Genomic DNA, 10,583 nt, shown 5'->3' with positions numbered 1-10,583 from the left:
CTACACTGATCATACCTCCTTTACCGCCACTGCACAGCAAGGGCCCTGGATTGGTGTCCTTCTGCACGTTGCTTTGGGAAGAATAGAGCCTTTCTTCCTCTGACTCAGGCACACCTTCCTTCTATTTGCTGGGATTGCCATAGCAAACAATCTGGTACTGTCTTTTTGAGCACAGGGAGAAGAGGTCCTTGTGCATCCATGAAGAAAGTCATACAGCCCTAGCTTTGAGCTTTGATCATCCAAAATGCTGCTGAGCAGCTCACATCCTAGGCAAGCCATGTCCACACTCCCTAGCACCACCCAGCATGCATGATTGTCCCTCTGATTGCAGCAGCACCTGTCCTACCTCTCTGCTCTCTTGAATCAATGGCAGTGAGGCACCTGCGTACCTCAGGGCCCTAACCACCTTCTGCATTCTGTGACAGGTGCCCAAAGACCATGCTCCTCCTGCACCACCAACTGCTGATGACACCATGTTACCTGGTGGTGTCATTGTCCATGATGCTAGTCTTCCTAGCATGATAACACCTCAGGTTTGTGCCTCTTGCCCTTTTGCCTACTGCCCCCCTGCATGCTTGCCCCATCCTCCTTCCCCAGGAGATCTACTGTGGCCTCACCTCTCCTGCCTTCAGGTAGTTTGGTTCCTTGCACCAAGTCCCTTTCCCAGAACCAGGGTTGGGGAGGCCAACTTTTGCTTGAGGTTTGAGGAGATGACGAAAGGCTGTTGGGATGAGCCTGGCTCACCCAAGTGCTGGGTAATTCTTAGTAGAAGTGGAATGTTCAACTCTTGTGTCTCTTCCCAGCAGAACCATGATGATGAAAATGTTCCTGATCTCATAAATAAAACACAGTGAGTGTCTCCTGGAGGATGGTACGATGCTTGACTACAGGAGTCAGGGAAGGCTCTGGTCCTTGTTTCCATCAAGCTGCCCACATCTCTGATCTCTGTGCCTCTATCCCTTTGTCATCACCCGAGAGACTACGACAACTATCTCAGCAGATTAATTGTCTTGTGTCGGAGGTACGCCAGAAATCAGGTTCCACGGGGTTGAGAGGGAAAGAAATGTATGATAGAAACCAAGGCAGCAGAGATTCTTTCTTTTTGGTGAGGGAAAGGTTTTTGTTTTTGTTTTTGTTTTTGTTTTCTTTCTTTTGCTAAAAGGCATATGCACTTGCCAGACAGAGAGAGAAAGAGAGACAGAAAGCGAGCAATTACCCCCGGGGGGATTGTTTTCTTTTCTTTTCTTTTCTTTTCTTTTCTTTTCTTTCTTTTCTTTTCTCTTCTTTTCTTTTCTTTTCTTTTCTTTTTTTTCTTTCTTTTGCTAAAAGGCATATGCACTTGCCAGAGAGAGACAGAGAGACAGAAAGTGAGCAATCACCCCCAGGGGGGATTGCCATACTGCAATCGCTTCTCCTTCATTCTCCTCTCAGAATCATGGGTGTGCATGCACAAACGCATGACATGAGTTTTAAGCCGGTGGGTCCAGGACTTGAACCATGGTCGACTACATGGGAGTCCAGTGACATAGCTATTACACTAACTGCTGGTCCCAAGGCAGAGATTCTTAAGAGAGGTAAGGTCCTGGGGCACAGAAACCTGCTGGGTTATGTTGGGCAAGTGACATCTTCAAGTCTTCTCCCTGGGAGCTGCACAAGGGAAGGTGTTAGGCCATGAATTTGCTTACATCATTTTATCTGGATGTGTAAAGTTCAGAATAAGAGCTGCTCAGGAGGAGAATGTTGACAGGGAGAAAAGAACCCTGAAAAGTAGGCACAAAAAAGTTATAGGAGCAGATGTCCAAGATCAAGCCCAAAGAGCAATTTGCTAGCTGGTGGGGATGAAAGCTGGTCAGAGAGCATCTCTGGGGACAGTGGGACAGGGAACAGAGCATGTCCATGGGCTGTCATCTCTTCTAGTCTTCATCTTATGCCAGTGGACAGGGTCTTATCTCTCCTGACATGAACAACCTGGAGGTAAGACCCTGGACTACGACCCAGAGACCCTGCAGGCCAGCCCCTGACCTTCTCCCACAGTGGGGGGCTAGGTGATCCCTGCCAACTGAGACAGCCCACCTCCCAACCGAATGATTGCTCTGTCTTTCTCTCCCCCAACCTTCCTCCAATTCCTTCTCTCTGTGTGTGCCTCAGAGCCGGTACCAAGAGCTAGAAATAGCCCTGGGCTCCAGCTATCAAACAACCAACTCAGAAGCATGATAGAGGAATTGCTAAGAGCCCAATGGAGTCTCCTGAGTCCACACTGCCAATCCTGTGCCTGTTTCCACTTGGGACTCTGAAGACAGGGTCTGGAAACCCCAGTGCCAAAGGAGAATGCAGTTTTTTTTTTTTTTTTTGCGGGGGGGCAAGGCCTTATCTGAAGAGACCCCAGTTCACATAGCATGCAGCACAGTTTTTCTATTGCTCCTCTTTTTGTTTGCTGTCTTCTGAAGTCAACCCTGACTGAGTCCTTGCCACACTGCCCTGAGGTCACAGCCTCTAGTGGAAACACTGGCCTGTCACCCGGCAGGAGTGTAGTCCCTGACCTGCTCTCTTTGATTTCAGACAAGCCAATCCTCCTCCATGGACTTGAGTCTACTGGGAGGTCAAAGGTTGCTGTCAGCTCTTAAGCATCAGAAATTGAAAAAGCTCACTAGACTGTGTCAGGGAGAGGGGAACTTCTCTGTTAAGGCCAGGACTAGGTCCATAATATGTGTTCAGTAAATCCTGGTTGAATATGAACATACCATTCTAAATTACAAGCTAACAGTATAGTTCTCTTGTCTTGAACTATATTTCTAGACATTTATATTGCTGTTTTTTTTTTTCTTTTAAAGAGATTTTGGCTTTGGGTTCTATAACTATGAGTGAAAACCAGTGAAAAGAGTTGGAGGAGAATTTGTCAGTTCGTGTCCCCACAGGGCCTGAGAACTCTTCCTTTAAGATTGATTTCTGCCCTGCCACAGTGGCACAGGCAGCAGAGCATGACTTAGGGTGGTGCTAGAGTCACATGGAGGACTACAGAATGGGTCCCAGGTCAACCCAAACACCAGGCATGTGCACACACACATGTGCCCATGATCCTGGCTGGCTGGAGGGCTGGAGTGATTGTGGCATGGTGGGACCCTCTTGGGGGCACCAATTACTCTCTCCCTCATGGAGGAAATGAAAAACAAAAACTCTCTAGCCCCCTGCCCAGCCCTTCTTGGTCTGAGGATGAAGTAAAGGAGACATCCTCAATCACTTTCCTTTAACATTCCCCACAGAAACAACAAGAAACTCGAGATCAGGTGGAAAAAGTAATATGACTTCTATGTTTACTTGTTACCTGAATGATGGGTTGGGGGGGACTTTGATGTAGAGGTCAGCCTTGCCATGTCCCCTTGCATCTGCCCCAGAGAAAGCTCCTGCTGCAGCACACCTCCACCCCCACTGCATCCCTGCTATTCTAGTATCCTTGTGGCCTCCTTCCAGTAAGAGGTGCTGCTTCCCTCTTCCTACAGGAGGAGAGAGAATGCCAGCAAACCTTGGTAAATGAACAGGGGGACCTCAGGGAACAACTGCAGATGAGTGTGCCACATGTACCCTTCGTGTCCCCTGGAACATTTCTTTCCTCTGTTTCAGAACTTGTTTTATTTTTCTCCCTAGGTCCACATTCAAAGACTAGGCCTCCTGATTTCTGAGAAGGCAGAATTACAGACAGCTTTGGCCCACACTCAGCAGGCAGTCTCACAGAAAGCAGGCGGGCCTCTGGGCACCCCTTATTCCTTCACCTTGGTGGACTTTCAGAGGAAGTCTTTTGGCTCCATCTCCACCTCTCTCATTCCAGGAGAGTCTGAGGATCTTGCCAACTGCCTACAGGCTCCTCAACAGCATGTATGAGAGCTGAAGACATTGTCTGCTGTCTTTGTGAAGCAGAAGGAGGTGAAACGGGTGAGCCCAGCCACTGGCAGCCGAGGTTCTGCAGGCTGGAGGGTCTTGCTTATGGGAGTGGAGTATGGGCTGTTTCTTGCAGCTTGGCTGTGTGGTGGTTAGAGTTGGCAGCTGTGAGGGAGCTGAGGCAGTGCTTGCATTGGATGCAGAGCCTTAACCAAGTGGTAAAAGAAGGAGTATGGTGCTTGGGCAGTCAAGGTACAGAAGAGTATTCCTGAAGCATTCCTAAAAAGCTCAGGGAAGAGGACAGGGTGGCTCAGAGACATTTCATTCTGTACTTTCTGATTATTGGACTGTGTGTATTTATCATCCATTCAGAAAAAGAAGATTAAAATACAGGGGCCAGTATTTGGCTTGGTGAAAGGTACTGGACTCCCATGTGGCCTACTGTGGTATAAGTCCCACACAAGTCAGCTTGAAACTCACACTGGTTGCATGTATGTGTGATGCCAAAATCCCAAGAGGAGAATGGAGAAGGGATTGTGCCATGGCCAGCCCCCTGCAAAGTGATTCCTCACTTTCCCTCTCTCTGCCTCTTTCTCTGGCGAGTGCATGTGCCCTATGGCAAAAAAAGAAAAAGAAAAAAAAAAGCAAGAAAAATAATTTTAAAGTTTTTCTTATTTCTTTTTTAAATTAGGGGCCAGTAGGTGGCATGGTGTTAAAGGATGCTAGACTCCCACAGGGCTGACCATGGTTCGAATCTCAGACTTGGTGGCTTGCTTTCTCACTTTCCATTGATCTTTCCCTGCCTCTGTCCGTCTCTGGTCAAATTTTAAAAATAATTGAATAAGTAAATGGATAAATAAAGCTAAGTTAAATAAAGCTAAATTCTTTAAAAAATTAAATCCTTCCTCCCCCATAAGTGCATCCTTACCTCCAGGGAAAAAATGTTTTAAGGGTTAGACCTGGATTTTCAAATTCCAGCTTTAAGTGATCTTCAGCAAGCAGTTAAACTCTAGTAGTGTGTTTTTCATTTACACAGTGGAAATATAAACTGCCTCACGTGGTAATTGTAAAGGTTCAGTGGGATTGTTAACGTGGTTCCTGCCAAGGTACTCAGTGAAGGTTCAAGCAGTGGTGGTAGTGCAGTCATACAAAGCAGGATCACCTGGAGTCTCTGGGCCTCTGTCAGGCAACGTAAATTAGATCTTCCTCTGGGTTTTCAGCCCTTACTGAGTTCTAAATTAAAAAACAAAACAAAACAAAAAAACAGGAAAAAAAAACAGACCACAGTTTTGCCTTGTCTTGAAGTAATAATGAAGCATTAAGGGCTGGATGGGAGTGCACTGGTAAAATGCCATGCTCTGCAAGGTTGGCTCTCATGGGAAGGTCATGAGTTTGCATCCAGAACCTCCCTGGACAGACTAAGTATGCAGAAGTGCCCAAGATCTGGGAGTGGCTGAGGCTAGGCATGGACCATCGCATCAGAGGGAAGAAGCATTACCGTGGAATCGTTATTATAGCCATTGCTATTGTATGCTAGTTTCATCTTCTGCCTGCCAGATCTCAATTTAACCTTTCTATATTGCAGTCCAACAAGGAGTTAACCAAAGACCGAGATTCCCTGAAGCTGGAGTTATACAAGAACAGGTAGGATGGGTGAAGGCGGGAGGGAGGCCTGGGAGTCTTACCGAGGCAGAGACAGTAGGAGGTGGGAGGGTGAACATGTTGAAGTGGTCATATAGGTTTGCACGTGCGCAGAGCTCAGATTAGTCCTAACTAAGTGCCACCCAGGACTTTGATCCTAGGGTCCTTTTCAGTACCATGGCTCTGCAAAGGGAAGTGGGTTGTTCATTTAAGTGCGCCTACATGTTTTTTGCTCATTTCCTTCCACTGCCTCTGGTCATAGCAAAAGCAATAAAGACCTGAAGAAGCTGATCTCTGAATTAGAGGAGAAGCTTCGAATCATCACTGCTGAGAAGGCAGCTGGGCAGCTCAGGATGGAGGAGCTGCAGAAGAAACTGGAGATGTCAGAGCTGTTGTTACAACAAGTGAGAGAGAGCAGCCCCTGGGAGCATGACCCCATCCAGCTGTGGCCATGGTCTCCATGAATCACTGAGTGGTCTGCAGCCACAGTTAGAAAATTCAGATCCTTGATTTGGTCCTGTCATAGGCTTCTTCTGAGATTGCTAAAAATCCACAAATAGGGACCCTGCTTAGCCCTGCAAAATCAGAGTCTTAGGGGTAGGGTATTGTACACATTTATATTTCTCCCTCTATGGCCCCTTTGAGCACCCTCCTCCTATTCGGCTCCCCTGCCCTCTAAATTCTCTGGACCCCCAACCCTTCTTGATGGGGGGAAGGGAAACACAGCAGGAGGGTCCACCGAGGTTTCTAGGGGGGCAGGGCTCCCTTCTACATCTCTGCCCCTCTTGTGTCCTGAGTGTTGTCCCTATACACAATGCACCTGTTGCCTGCAGCAGAGGGAACAAGGACGCAATCACCAGCCGCTGGCTCTCCTGGCAGCTCCATCCCAGGAAGAGCCAGAGAGGGAGCCCATTGCCTCTGGGACCAGGGGTGGCTGTGTGTCTAGGGAGAGCCACAAGGCCCTAGAGCAGGCCGTGGTGCAGCTGCAGGTGAGTGAGTCTCTACTGATGGTGCACAAAGGGTGGGCATGGGGCGAGTTGCTGCTGAGACCTGACGCTGTTTCTCTGGCTCCAGAGCTAATTCCTGCAGTACATGAAGGATAAGGGAGACCTTCAGGAGCGTGTGAGAGAATTAGAATGCCGCTTCAGCCAATACTGTGGAAAAACCAACACCATCAGTGAGCTGGGATGCCAGGGCCCATGGCCAGAGAGCTGCACAGTGGTGGGGGGGGAAAGCACCTGCTTCCTAACCTGACACATGCCTGCTGGCCCTTCTGCCCTTGGTCCCCACAGGAGAGTACAATGCCCTCCAGGACAACCGGGATGCCATCCTGAAGAAGTGTAGCCAGGAGAATGCGGATTACATCAGCTGGCTGGTGCGCAACCAAAGGCAGATGGAGGTAGGGCCATGAACTTCTCTGTGGGTGAGCCGGGCAGGGCCTGGTCAGGAGAGGGGGCTGGATGCTGAACACCTTCTCTGTGGGTGAGGCCTGGCCCAGAGTAGGGGTGAGGTGTTCAGCACCTCTGCAGGCAGTTCCAGGGCCAGGGTAGAAGTGAGGCATTGAACTTCATCTCTGGGGGCTCTGTTGAGGTAGAGGAAGTGTGCTGAGGACCTTTCGTTCCAGGTGAAGCTGCAGCAGCTGCAGAACCTGATGTTTCAGCTTGTGGGAAACAACAGCGAGTGTCAGGGCAAGTCCCTGGCCTCTGCCCAGAGCCCTTTCCGGGAGCCTGCTCCAGGTCTGCCTGCCTTGGCAGGACTTCAGAGCTGCAGACCGGCTGAGTGGTGAGTAGCACCCTGGGGCAGGATGAGCTGGGAAGGCAGCAGGAGTGTGACGGCTCGTAGCACTGAGCCTGTCCCTCTGTCTACACAGACCATCCAGAGATCAGCCTCGCTGACCCTGTGCAGCCTGCACAAGGCCAAGCCATGATGAGATCTCCTGCTGGGAGCCCCACTGTGGAGAAGGTGGAGCAGCTATTGCCTGAGATGGAGAACCTCCAGGAGTGTGCTGGTGTGGGCAGCAACTCCTGCATGCCCTTCTACTGGGCCGAGCGGGACGAGCTGAATATCCTGGTCATCTGAGCCTCTCACCACCAGGCGAAGCCTCACACCACCAGGCAAAGCCTCTCACCACCAGGCAAAGCCTCACACCACCGGGCGAAGCCTCTCACCACCTGGCGAAGCCTCTCACCACCAGGCAAAGCCTCTCACCACCAGGTGAATCCTCACTCCACCAGGCCAAGCTTCTCACCACTAGGCGAAGCCTCACTCCACCAGGCAAAGCCTCACACCACCAGGCAAATCCCTCCCTGCTGCCACTCTTTGCCACTTTGTCTCTGCTACCCTGTCCCTGCCACTCTGTCCCAATCACCGTTATCCCATCAGCAAAAACCTCCCAACCCTGTATAATGGGGAGACCCAGACCTTTGCCATCTTGACCAGGGCTATCTTAATTTATGATTTTCACTGAAGAAAGAGCCAGAGGCTCAACAATTAGAGAAGTCTGCCTCTCTGGAGGACCAGTGACCACCTCAACACCCAGTAGCCTTTCATTTAGGGGGAACTCCCTCCCCCTATTGGAGACTCTGTGAGACTAAGCAGCTGGGCAGAATTTTCACCAGGCTGGAGGTCAGGAGGGGCTCTTTGCAGTCTGAGGATGCCTAGTCAGGGCAGTGGGTCTCATTCAGGGGCTCCCCTTACTTGAGGCATTTTGGGCTCAGCAGGATCTTCATGGGCTGCAGGGAAGGAGGTGTCCCCTGTAGCCCAGATGATTCCGTGGGCAGCTGGGCAGCATCTCACAGGCCCTGTGACAGTCGGGCTAGTCAGCTGTGGGTAGTGGCTGGGGCAGGCAGGCCACTCGGGGCTCCTGCCTTCCTGAGGGGCATGGTGGGGCAGGACAGTGGGCAGCATTATTTCAGGCCTTTCAGCAGGGTTTAACTGTAGGCCAGGCAAGAGCATAGGCTGCTGGGGTGTGGGAAGTAGAGTCACTCCTCCCCCACAGTTTACATATTATACTTGTAACATTTGTATATGCTGGGGCTTGGGAAATGGAGCCACCCCTCCCCCACGGTGTACATATTTGTAACATTTGTCTATTCCTGGTGTGAGGCCGTCCCCTGCATCATAGCAGAGTTGAGGCTAGCACATGAGGAGCACCTGATAATTTTCTAGCTGGAATCTTATTTACCGGTAGCACTAGAGACTGAAAGGAGGCAGTGATGGGGTCATGACCTTGGTGATGCAACTCCTGTTTATTTTCTTACTTCTGAGTAAATGAATTTAACCATAGTGCTTGTCCTTTTTCCATGCTGAGTCCTGTGGTTCAAGCCACTGAACATGGAGCAGGTGCTGCCAGCAGAGAGCAAACTTCTGGACTGCAAGGAGCCTGAGTCTGAGCTTGCCCAACAGGGCTCTTAGAGATCTTCCAGGCCTGTCACCTACATGTCACCTCATACAGTCCTTACAGGGCCATGGGAGGCAGTTGTGCCCTAACAGCCAGCACATTCAGAAGCCGGTTTTAATAGTGGGGAGGGGAGATAGAGTGCCAGAACCCAAGAGCGCTGGCTTCCTGTCCCTCACCTGGACACTTTGCGTCCGTGCCCAGTGACCTATTACTCTTCTGTCTGTCTGGAGTGCTGGCTACAGGCTGAGTCTGTGGCTCTGTTCCCTAGTAGCCAGAGCAGATTCACAGGATGAGGACAGGCTAACCTCTAGGAGCTTTCCTGACTGCAGAAAGGATGTGCCCTTCCCACCACTCCTTCTGGCACCAGCAATGTCCGGGGCACCCCCCCCCCAAGGCCCCCGTGTCTGAATCTTCACCTCCCCCCGAAGTTTACAGAGAACATGAGTGAGCAGAGGACACATGGGTCCCTGTCATTCAGAAATGAGTTTTAGTCTCAACCAAGAGAGTAACTGCAGGACTGGGAGAGGTGGGGAACCACACAGCTGCCAGCACAGCACCCCATGCTTCAGAGGGCCAGGGACGACCTGATGGCAGAGGGAGCTGGCTGTCCACAGGCCAGGCACAACCTGGAGGATCCCTGGAGGTGGAACACTTTGGAGGGGGGATGTCAAGGTGGCAATGTTTCCTTATTGTTGGAGGCTCCACAAGGACAGCAAGGTGACTTGATCACCCACACTGGAGGTGAAGCTTGATTGGCCATGTATGGGTGGGTGTATATATATGGGTATTTACAGACATTTATTTTATTCTGGAGAGGTTTTTGCTGTAGGGCGTGTGCTCTCGAGAGAAAGAGACAGTGAGAAATGACCCACCAGGTGGATAGTTATGCCTCATCCCTTCTCCATTCTCCTCTTGGGATCTTAGGCTCACACACATGTGCCTGGCAGGAGTTTAAACCACTGGGCCTAGGACTCGAACTGTGGTCAATTATATAGGAGTCCCACAACATAGCCATTATGCCAACTGCTGGTCCTAGTTTACACATATTTAAACAACATGGGGGTGGATTTCACTGGATGGGCTTTGGGCGCAGCCACGGCAGGGTGCAAGTCCGAGAGGCTGCCATGCTCAGGTTAACAGGCATATTGTCCTCTCAGCTGCCCACAGTAGGGATGCCCTAGAAGGGCAGGCTCAGATGTGTGAGCCCACAGGCCACTCTGGGGCTTCCCCTGGGCCCAGGATGCTGCCTGCAGTTGCACACTAGCAGCTGGGATAATATCAAGGTGCTAGGTGTGGGCTATGTCCCCTCACCTCTCTGGTGTGGCATGGGCTGATGTTGGGAACAGGAGATCATGACACCTTCAGGGCCTCTGCCCCTCCCTGATCACTACTCAACTGCCAGCACAACAGAAAAAGTGGGACTTAACCACTGCCCCTGCTGTGGTGTTTTTTTCTCAGGGTTTCCTTCCATGGTGTGCGGCAGTACAGCTCAGACTGGGAATGGGTGTGGTGCCCTGGATGAAAGCTGAACTTCACAGTCCAGCCCACACCCATTCAAGCTCTCAGCTCCTATACCCTACACCAGAGCTCTCTGCCCTCTGACAGCTCCAGAGAGAAACCATGTCTCCCCCCCCACCCCCCGCCCTGGCAGCCGAGCCAACCCACCCAG

Source organism: Tupaia chinensis, unplaced genomic scaffold (assembly GCF_000334495.1).
Source record: "Tupaia chinensis unplaced genomic scaffold, TupChi_1.0 Scaffold000591_1, whole genome shotgun sequence".
In the NCBI taxonomy this organism is placed as follows: Eukaryota; Metazoa; Chordata; class Mammalia; order Scandentia; family Tupaiidae; genus Tupaia; species Tupaia belangeri.
The sequence above is the reverse complement of the archived record's forward strand: the minus strand, read 5'-3'. Positions refer to the sequence as shown.